The sequence below is a fragment of the Uloborus diversus genome, chromosome 6 (genome assembly GCF_026930045.1).
Source record: "Uloborus diversus isolate 005 chromosome 6, Udiv.v.3.1, whole genome shotgun sequence".
In the NCBI taxonomy this organism is placed as follows: domain Eukaryota; kingdom Metazoa; phylum Arthropoda; class Arachnida; order Araneae; family Uloboridae; genus Uloborus; species Uloborus diversus.
The window spans coordinates 6,104,755-6,115,504 of NC_072736.1; positions in this window are offsets into that span (position 1 = coordinate 6,104,755).

Here is a 10,750-nt window from a genome sequence, read left to right on the forward strand (position 1 = left end):
CTATAATTGAAAAAACATTAGCAGAAAATAAGGAAGCCAAAAAAAAAAAAAAAAAAACCCGGAAGACAAAGATATGGTATAAATGAAAGAAAAATTCTTATCGAATCGATTTAAAATTAAATCGATTTAAAATCGATTTGATGACAAGATATAAATTTAAATGAAAAATGAAAGTTGGGGTGCGGGAAAAAATTCTATAAAATAACGAAAAATAAATTATAACGAATAAAGGACGTCTTTACGAATGAAGAAAATTCTAATAACTGCAGAAACAATCCTAATTAGAAAGTGAATAAAGCTAAGACTTATCAAAAAACCTTACGGTTGAGGGAATTCTCTAATCACAATCACGATTCCAAAATAAAGGAAAACATAACTGATGAAAAAAAAAAACAAAAAAAAAAAAACGGTATAATGACTAAGTGAAAATTTCTGATATTCAAAGTGAAAAATTTAAAACGGAGTTTGAAAGCAACCAAGTAAGGAAAAAGTGTTAAAGAACAAAAAAGGTCCCTGTAAAAACTAAAAGCATGTTGTGAAAATAAAAAAGGTGGAAGAGGAGTTGATTACTCGTATGTTGGCGTTGCCATTGTTAAGGACGGTTTCATTAACACTGCTAAATATTTGAGCAAATTATCAGTGGGAGTATTCTAAACGTTCATTAAGCAGTTTCTTCCGCTGCCCCTACTCCCTCTCACTTTTCAGTAATGTGTCATTTTTCAGTGGCAATCATTTCTCTTTGTCTTAAAAGAAGTAAAGAAAAAGGGAGCATGACATCATTTGCATGCCATTTGTTACTCCAAACGAGGCTACATTTCCCTACTTCAACGCAATTGGGCTGATTTGAATGTTAGAAGCTTTACAGGTGGAGATGTCATGTCTGAGTTCGTTTTGATTTTCTGTTGGTAGTTCCTCGGAGAAATATCGCGTAAAAAGTTGAAGTTTTGCCCTTTTTTTTAAGTGTATTTTTCTTCACATGAACAATTTTTAAATGTCCAATAACAAAAACACAAACTTGTACAGTTGATATTATTGAAAAGCAGAAACACTTAAAATAAATGTTTCACTTTTTCTAAATCTAGACAGTACTAGGTGAGACAGCCCTAGTGCTCCCAGAAAGTGATTTTTCTCAGAATTCGAATTTATATCACTTACTCTTTGAATCCAGGGGAGCCCACGAGGAGAGGAAGGGGGGGGGGGCTCTAAGGCGCAGTTTGTGGCATTGGAAGTTTTAGAGGGGCGGGAGGAGATTTAAGAGTTTTTTTTTTTTTTCAAATCTGATTTTGAAGAATCTTGGTTATAGAGGACGTTTTGTAGAAATTGAAGGGGTGGCATCGCCCGTGGGATGGGGGGAGGGAGAGCAAGTACCCTTGTGGAATCTAATACACTTTCCAAAGAATATGTGCGATATAAATTCCTAAAAAACTGTCAGTTTTAGTGACCAAGAAAAGGGAGGGCTCAATTTTTTAACCAGGGCTGCGGAGTCGGAGGGAAAATCATCGACTCTGATTCCGAGGATTTTTAAGCCTTCGACTCCGACTCCTCCCCCCCCCCAAAAACAGTCCGACTCCGACTCTAACTCTGCTGCCCTGACAGAGTTGCGGACTCGGAGGGAAAATGAACGACTCCTACTATTGGGATTTTAAGACCTTCGACTCTCGACTCTCGACTCTTGACTCCTTTACCCCATAAGCAACCCGACTCTGCAGCCTGGTTTCAACCCGTCTTTTGGAGAAAAATACTCAAGGTACAAATTCTATACTACCCAGAACACAAAAGATTTCATCTCGTCTCTTACAATTTAATACTAAATGCTCAAACTTCAACTTACTGTCGGTACTTCCAAGTCGCCGTGCATTATCAAATTTCTCAAACACTTTAAAAGCCAGTGGGACTTATGATGGTATCTACTAGTGATGTGCCGGATCGTTACAAAAGTAGATCCGCGGATACGGATCCGGATCATAAGTGTCAAGATCCGCGGATACGGATACGGATCTCAAAATGTTTTTGCCCAATTCAACTATCCAAGTGTAAAATTTATTACGGAAGGTATTCCCGTCATGATGTCACTGTTTCTTCAAAAAATGTCATCTACGGCGGAAAAATAATAAAGACTATGGTTTACTCTTTAAAGAAATCTCCGTTAAAATTGAGGCAGAGTTGGAAGAAACGGGTCAGCGCTGCATTAATGCTTAAACATAATGTGAAAAATTATTTCTATCTTGCTCGGTAGATGTAGGATACAGGATACAAGAGTATAAAGCTGCTACTGGATAGGCTAGAGATAATTTTTCGCATTTTATTTCATCATAAATGCAGCGCTGGCCCATTCCACCCAAATTACTCCGGCCGACGGAATAACAAAGCCGGGATAACTTTTACAAACAGTAAATAGGGAATTTCGTCTCACTTTTTTTGAAGGATGCCAAGAAAAACCAAAATGAAGAATAACAGAATCCCCAAAGCAATAACAAAAACTAATATTAAACTAAAAATTAAAAAAAAAACATGTCTCAGAGGGCTGTTGGCTTCTGAAAACCTTATGATTTAAATAGGGAATAAAACCTAATTTAAACGGAACTAAAGAGTCTTTTATTCAAATATTTAAGAATTTTTAGATTAGAAAAGATCCGTTTAAGATTCGTCAAAAAAGTAACGGATACGGATGCGGATACAGATAGTTATTTTTCCTTCGATATCCGCGGATACGGATACGGATATCCGGAACATCACTAGTCTCTACCAACCGGTTTGCTTGAAAATAGGCCAAATGATCTTACGCGACATTCAAAGAACGTCACATTACAGAGTGGATTCATGGGGGGAGGAGAACCGACCCCCTTTCAAAGCGACCAAATATTGCCTAAAGCTGTATTTTGAAGAGCTATATTTCAAAAAAATCGCCACAGAGCCCGTATTTGAGCACACAATTGCACTTGACCCCTCCCTTTCTGATTCCAAAAAAGAAGCTGGATCCACCCCTGCACCCTTGGCACATTACTGTTATGCTGCTAGAGATTAGAACTTCTTAGACAATAGATTCTTCTTAAAGATTAGATTTTAATTTAAAGTAGTAGAGAGAGAGAGAGAAGAATTTGACACTCAAGAAAATTCACTTAGTAAAGGAACATGAGAATGAGTCATCTAAACTGTGACGTCATCACAAAAACTGTGCAATGATTTTTAACCCTAGCTTCCTGATAACTTAACCACAGACTATCCTCACATAATATATTAATCAAACTTCTTATGTGCCGGTCAATCCGGTTTCTTCCGCACCTGCATAGGGAAGACATATCAATGGGAACAATATCTTGTCGAGGTTATCAATAAATAATTTTAAGCAGTTTTTTCCCATAACACCTGTTGTTCTCATAGCAGATTAATTATCCCTGGGATCTGCATCATTAATCAATTGATCAAGAAAAGGAGAGGAATCATAAATTGCTTGGTGACGTCTCTTGTATTAGAGGAAATTGTTTTACAGGTGTGACAGCAAATATTGTCCGTTTTTCACAAGAAGGCACTTGACTAATCCCTCGTCACGTCGTATCCGATGATTCTGTTTCGCTGTTTTCGGTAGAAAGTATATTCGGATCATAGCATTTTATTGTAAATGCAGCAATTTTTAAAATGTAATAACTAAAATGACCAGACAAGTAAAGCAAGTGGTATAAAAGACACTAAGACTTTTTTTCACATTAAAATGCACGCCCAAGTTAAGGCTGTCTCATTTAGAAGTGCCACCCCCGCGTAAAATGGAACTCTGCTTTCGAGTGGAGAAGTGCTTTCTCGTGAAAAACGAACAATAATAGAATTTGCTCCTGATACTAGCATAACTGGCTTCTTTGTACAGTATTTGCTTAATAACAGTTTTTTTAAATATATGTTCCATGGAGTTTCTTTTTGAAAGAACACACGTGAATGAGATTGCAATGTTCTGAGGAGATTCCTTTACAGCACTTGCTTTGTACACTTTCTAAAATATGCTGCCAGTGTGCGGGATTGCGATGCTCCTCTAGGTCTTTTTTAAAAGACACGCATTATACAACTTCCAAAATGGGCTATCAGTAAATGGGATTGTAATGTTCCGCGTTCCACGGGATCTTTTTTGAAGTATCCACTCCGTATATCTGCTAAAATGTACCGATTTTGAACTAGCTTGCATTGTTCCAAGAGCCTCTTTCAGAAGACTCACTCTGTGCAGTTGCCAAAATGCGCTACCAGTAAATGGGATTGCGATGTCCCACGTTCCACAGGATCTTTTTTGAAGTATCCACTCTGTATATCTGCTAAAATGTACTGATTTTGAACGAGCTTACATTGTTCCAAGAGCCTCTTTCAGAAGGCTCACTCTATGCAGCTGCCAAAATGCGCTACCAGTAAATGGGATTGCCATGTTCCACGTTCCACGGAATCTTTTTTGAAGTATCCACCCTGTATATCTGCTAAAATGTACTGGTTTTGAACTACCTTGCATTGTTCCAAGTGCCTCTTTCAGAAGACTCACTCTGTGCAGTTGCCAAAATGCGCTACCAGTAAATGGGGTTGCGATGTTCCAAGAGCCAAGCTGTACATCTGCTGAGATATAGTGCTTGTGAACTGACTTGCGATGTTCCTAGAACTTCTTTTAAAAGATTGACTCTACAACTGCCAAAATGCGCTACCAGTAAATGGGATTGCAATGTTCCTCGTTCTAAGGGATCTCTTTTGAAATATCCACTCTGTATATCTGCTAAAATGTACTGCTTATGAACTAGCATGCAATGTTCCAAGAGCCTCTTTCAGAAGACTCACTCTGCACAATTGCCAAAACGAGCTACCAATAAACGGAATTGCTGCGTAGCACGTTCCACGGGATCTCTTTTGAAATGTAGTGTAACTTCGATTAAACGATACCCGATTTAGCGATTTCCTCAATTTAATGATACATTTTACTGATCCAGATTTGACTGCATTGAATGTCTATGCGCTTCGATTTAACGATACCCTTGATTTAACGATAATTTTTTCTAGTCCCTTGACAATCGTCACATCGGGGTTATAATGTATATACTCTGCATATCTGCTAAAATGTACTGTCTAAGAATTGACTTGCGATGATCCAAGAGCCTCTTTTAAAACACTCACTCAGCTCTGCAAACCCAGAGTCAAGGCGGACCCTTGTGAGTTTGGTCGCCGGACCCCCGTCCCCCCATAAAACTTGCTAAATTTATATTACACCGATTCCGAGCCGGGCCCTCTCAAGGGAAAGGCCCTTGATTTCCGACTAGGCTGATATGTTCTGGTTGACCCTGCGTAAACCTCCCAAAATGTTTTGACAATTAATGGGTTTCCGATCAGGACTCTTGAAAACAATCACTGTGTATCAGTAAAAATTGTGCTGCCAAAGAAACTGGATTGCGACGTTTCTCGGGGCCTTCTCAAAAAGTCCCTGTTCATAAGTCAAAATGTTCTACTCGTGAACGGGATTGCAATATTCCACGGAGACACTTTCAAAAACCTCACTCTGTACATTTGCTAAAATGTGCTACCTATGAACTGGATTGTGAAGTTCCACTCGCCTCTCTTAAAATACTTAGTTTATATATGTGTACAGACTATACTTAAGGCAAACCTAACTTGGCAGCTTCGTAATGCTGTGATCAGGATCTGCGTAGCTTTCACAGTGCTGCCAGGTTAGGTTTGCTCTAACTACAAGTCTAAGTCCCGTTTACTGCCAGAAGCCCTGTCTATTGCCAAATTGTACTGGCAGTAAACGGGATTGTAACCAGAACTGTTTCAAATGACACTCTGCACAGCTGGCCAAATATATTTCCAGTCAGGATTGCTATGTCCCATAAACCTCTTTTAAAAGACCCACCCTATAAATCTGCTATAATGTACTACATGTGAACCGGATTGCAATGTTCCACAGATCTTTTGAAAGATCTACTCTTTACATCTGCTAGAATGTAAAGTCCCGTTTACTGCCAGAAGCCCTGTCTATTGCCAAATTGTACTGGCAGTAAACGGGATTGTAACCAGAACTGTTTCAAATGACACTCTGCGCAGTTGGCCAAATATATTTCCAGTCAGGATTGCTATGTCCCATAAACCTCTTTTAAAAGACTCACCCTATAAATCTGCTAAAATGTACTACATGTGAACCGGATTGCAATGTTCCACAGATCTTTTGAAAGACCTACGCTTTACATCTGCTAAAATGTACTGCCAGTGACCGGGACCACAGCATCTCACAGAAACTCTTTTGCAGCACTACCATTTGTCGAAGTGTTCTGCCACTGACCAGGATTGCAATGTTCCACCAGGCCTCTTTTAAAAGACACTCTGATAAAGGCCAAAATATTTTACAAATGAGCGGGATTGCAATGTGCTACGAGGGCTCTTTTTAAGGGGTCACAGTACCTTTCAAACATTTTTTTAAAATTTAAGTAGATTTTATATTTTTTTGAAACCATAACATGCATACTTGTTTCGCAATCAATAATTCATTTTCAAAATTAAAAAATATTGCCTACTTTTTTTCAAAATTCAAAGAATTGAGGAAAATTTCAATTTTTAAAAATCTATAAGGCTTTTTTTATTTTTGCACTAATTTAAAAAAAGTTTTTTGCTAAACGATCACTATAATCATCTCTAAAAATCTGTGCATTCATTTGCTCATGAGTTTATTAGAAAATTTTCTGTGATTAATTATGTAAAAAATCAAAGTTAAAAAAAAAATTTGGTTTTTAAAGGTTTAACATATGAGTAATTTATAAAATGCTTATCCAATGCACAGTTTTGTCAAATATGTTATCCCAACTGCAAAAAATATTACTTTAAAGCTGTATCTTCAATAGAAAAGACATCCTTAAGGATTCTAATGACACGAAAACACAAAAAAACCATCATCGAGAAAAAGCAATTTAAAGTTTTTCTTTTGCATAAGAACACATAGCGAGCATGGCCTAAAACCACTCATAACTTTTTAAACATTTGAACTAAAGCATTGAAACTTTTCCCCTGTGTTCAGAATAGTTTTTAGTTTTGAAATAAGCAATAATTTTTTTTTTTTTTTGATCGTTTCATCATTTTTGAGGTACTGTAACCCCTTAAAAACTCACTCTGTACAGCTGACCAAATAAACTACCAGTCAGCGGGATTGCAAATTGTTATTGTTGTTATTATTTTTCATTTGATTTAAGACAGAGTTTACGCAAGTTCAGTTTTCCTATGCGGTGTTTAGACCTTGCTTACTCTGGCCACTTCGTGAATTTTAAATTATCCAAAAATGATTGATTAATTTACCTCCCTTTTGATACCACACATCTTTTTGGGGGAAGATCTAGAGGTATACTAACAAAAGAGTAAATAATTGAAACTTAATAATGCATATTTTAATGAAAATTTTTTAATCAGAATGGCATAAGGTAATAAATTAAAACTTTGCTTCGAAAAATGAAAATTATAACTGCATTCAATAGCAAATTTGTTAGATATCTTTACACATAAATTCTCTTTTTTTTGTGTGTTGAAAAAGGAGTTATTTGTAATCTCGACACATGTGCCCAATTGTTTGGAAACTCTTGTGTTTTAACGTAATGATGTAATAGTTAATAAAAAAAATCAGCTCGGATTTCACTTAAATAATTAAATTAAGCTAAACCGTGGGAGCAAAGGAACAAGACAAAGAAAAGCAAATAAGAAACAAACAATAAAAGCACCATACTCGCTTCTAGAAACACCTGAAAGGCCTCGGGGCGAATCATTGTGAAATACTGAAAGTAATATATTTATTTTCTTCCTCGATATGTCATCGATATAAGATCGATATAAGATAACGATGTGCATCATTTGCTAATTAAGAGGTGCAGTCAACTCGCGGGTGACACTTTTTTTACCCCCTCCCCTCTTCGATGATTGGCAGCGAGTTTCGAGTGGTAGGCGAAGACAAGGCGATCGGAGCCGATGTTGCAGTTTAAATCGTTCTTATTTTATGATTTATTTTCTTCCCAGGTGAATCATTAAGAAGAAGGAGGCTGTGGGCTGGCGGAATGTCTTGATTGCCTGTTAATTGATCGGTTATTTTCTTATTTTATTTTAATAAATGGATATTCAAGGTCGTGGGAATATTGAGAAATATGAATGGCTTACGTAACAGCGTTAGAGTAACAAGATGTCAGGTAAAGGCACAGTTAATTACTCTAGAATATTCTCAAATGGACAATATAGAGACTGCAGAGTTTGTATATATATATATATATATATATATATATATATATATATATATATATATATATATATATATATATATATATATATATATATATATATATATATATACAGTAGAGTCTCGAAAATCCGAGTCTCAAAAGTCCGAGGTTCCGTTTAATTCGAGGTGCTTGGTTGATAATTTTTGGGTCTACTTTTTACAGACAAAAAATACTTTAATCTGAAAATCGAAATATTTTGTTATGTAGAACTTTCCTGACAACATACAATAAGGTAATAATATGATATTAAAAGGTTTATGTCAATAACAGTCGCAAGAAATATTCACTGACTGTTAGAGATGGATTAAGAGATGCCATGGAAAAAGTAAAACGTTGGTTGATACAAAAAAAAAAAAAAAAAAAAAAAAAAAAAAAAAAAAAAACCTTCAAATTAAAACATTGTTTTGCCTCAAAGAGCGAACAAACATCTCTTTTGGAATATCCGATTGCAATTAAAGAGAGAAGCGCAAAACTTGACGATTTAAGAATCATATATACGAAATTTTATCCTTCTATGACTAACGTTTTTGCATTATGTGAGGTACACACGTACGTTCACACATAGACACAAATGTCACGACAAAATTCATCAAAATTTATTCGAGGACGATCAAAGGGCATTTTTCGGTTGCCTGCAAATTTACACACAAGCACGAGCAGATATCAAGAAAAAAACAATCAAAACTTGTTTAGGTCCAATTAAAACATAAATGTGTCTTGAAATTTGAGTGATAAAGTTTTCGAGGAGACAAACTTCCCTTTTAATAGCGTAAGAATAAGAAGTAAACAGTGCATGTCCTTATGTATTCCAAAGAATTTTTCGGATAATCCGAGCTTTCAGTAATTCGAGGTGGCGCGAGCCCCAATTACCTCGGCGGATTTTCGAGACTCTACTGTATATATATATATATATATATATATATATATATATATATATATATATATATATATATATATATATATAACTCTTACAGATACTTTATTCATATTTTTTTTTAACTTAGTTGATTGTTGTTGTCTTGTGCCAGCTAGGCTAGCCATTTATACTTTTTTCAACTGTATGGTAATTTGGTGTTATGTTCGACTTCCACTGTACACACCTGCCATAAGGACCCGTTTAGGCAACCATTCACAGCATAACAATACATTCACAAAAAAAAGATCAAAGGCAGGAGCAGGGCCGGGTCTAGTAGTTCTGCCGCCCCAGGCGAAATCGATAAGTGCCGCCCCTCCCATCATTGAATAATGATTATGGTATATTATATAAAATAATAATATATTAATAAAATAAAATAATAGTAAAGTGCTTAAAATTAACGTGAGTTTCTAGTTAAATTCCAAACTTGGTTTTGCGTATTCAAGCCGACACTACGAAAAAGTTTAATATATTTTGCTTCATCTGAAAGTGATGAAATAGAGAGAGGGTCCACACTTTTAGTTAGTCGAGGCGGGTGGGAAGCTAACGAAGCTACCATTTCATTCTGGGCACAAGTTCGTAACCTAGGTCATGAATGTCACGCGCTCAACGTTCAGAAATTCCGCATGGAAACAGCGTGTTACTATCATGGGTTTTTTGGTTGTATCAAAGTATTGTACTTACCCGAGCTTGCTGTCAAGTGAAATATCGTCGCCTCAGAGCAACAGTAGGACATCTTAGTGTTTTTTCTCGGATTAGATGTCTTACTGTTACTCTGAGGCGACGGTATTAGTATGCAAAATAGAATAAAGGGCCTAACGCTCATGTAAAGAAGCTATTAAGGCGTCATAATGAAATAAAATTGTCCGTGATTTGGAAAATGAACGATGCTCCTGCTTCATTCTGCATCCGTACATTTCACTATATTTATGCAAGGGGAAGTCATTCACAAAAGATAATAAACTAGTATGTTGTAGCCATCACGAAACTTTCTTCTATATCTTTTTTATAATTCTGATCCCTCCCTCAAGGAAGCAATATTCCGAACAAAAACAAAATTACACATGCCAAAACTTGACGACTATCCCAATTCCTGATTTCTCTCAAAACCAAAGCAAAGAATGAAAATTGAAAATTATTTTAAAAGCCTTGCTTAAAATAATTACAAACATGTTTTTGTTATCAAACACGAGATGGCAACAGTTAAAAATTTTAAATCATTGAGTTAATCTTTCCGATCATTTCCATGCAATTAAAATCACGAGATAAACGCAGACGACAGTCTATTACGATTTATCTTTCTTATTGTTGCATTAATAAAAATATTTTTATTCGCAAAAAAAAAAAAAAAAAAAAAAAAAAAAAATCAACACCTCTTGGAGCAATTGGCGTCAAAATTGAACCAAAGCCTGTTTACATATGGATTCATATTTATTCCAAATTTCATCCAGAACGTGTAGTATTATTTCTTGAGATATGTCACTCACAATGAAAAAAAAAAAAAAAAAAAGAACATTCGATTGCGCCACCCCCTTTTCAGCTTTTGACGCCAAAATAGAATAATTTCTTATAC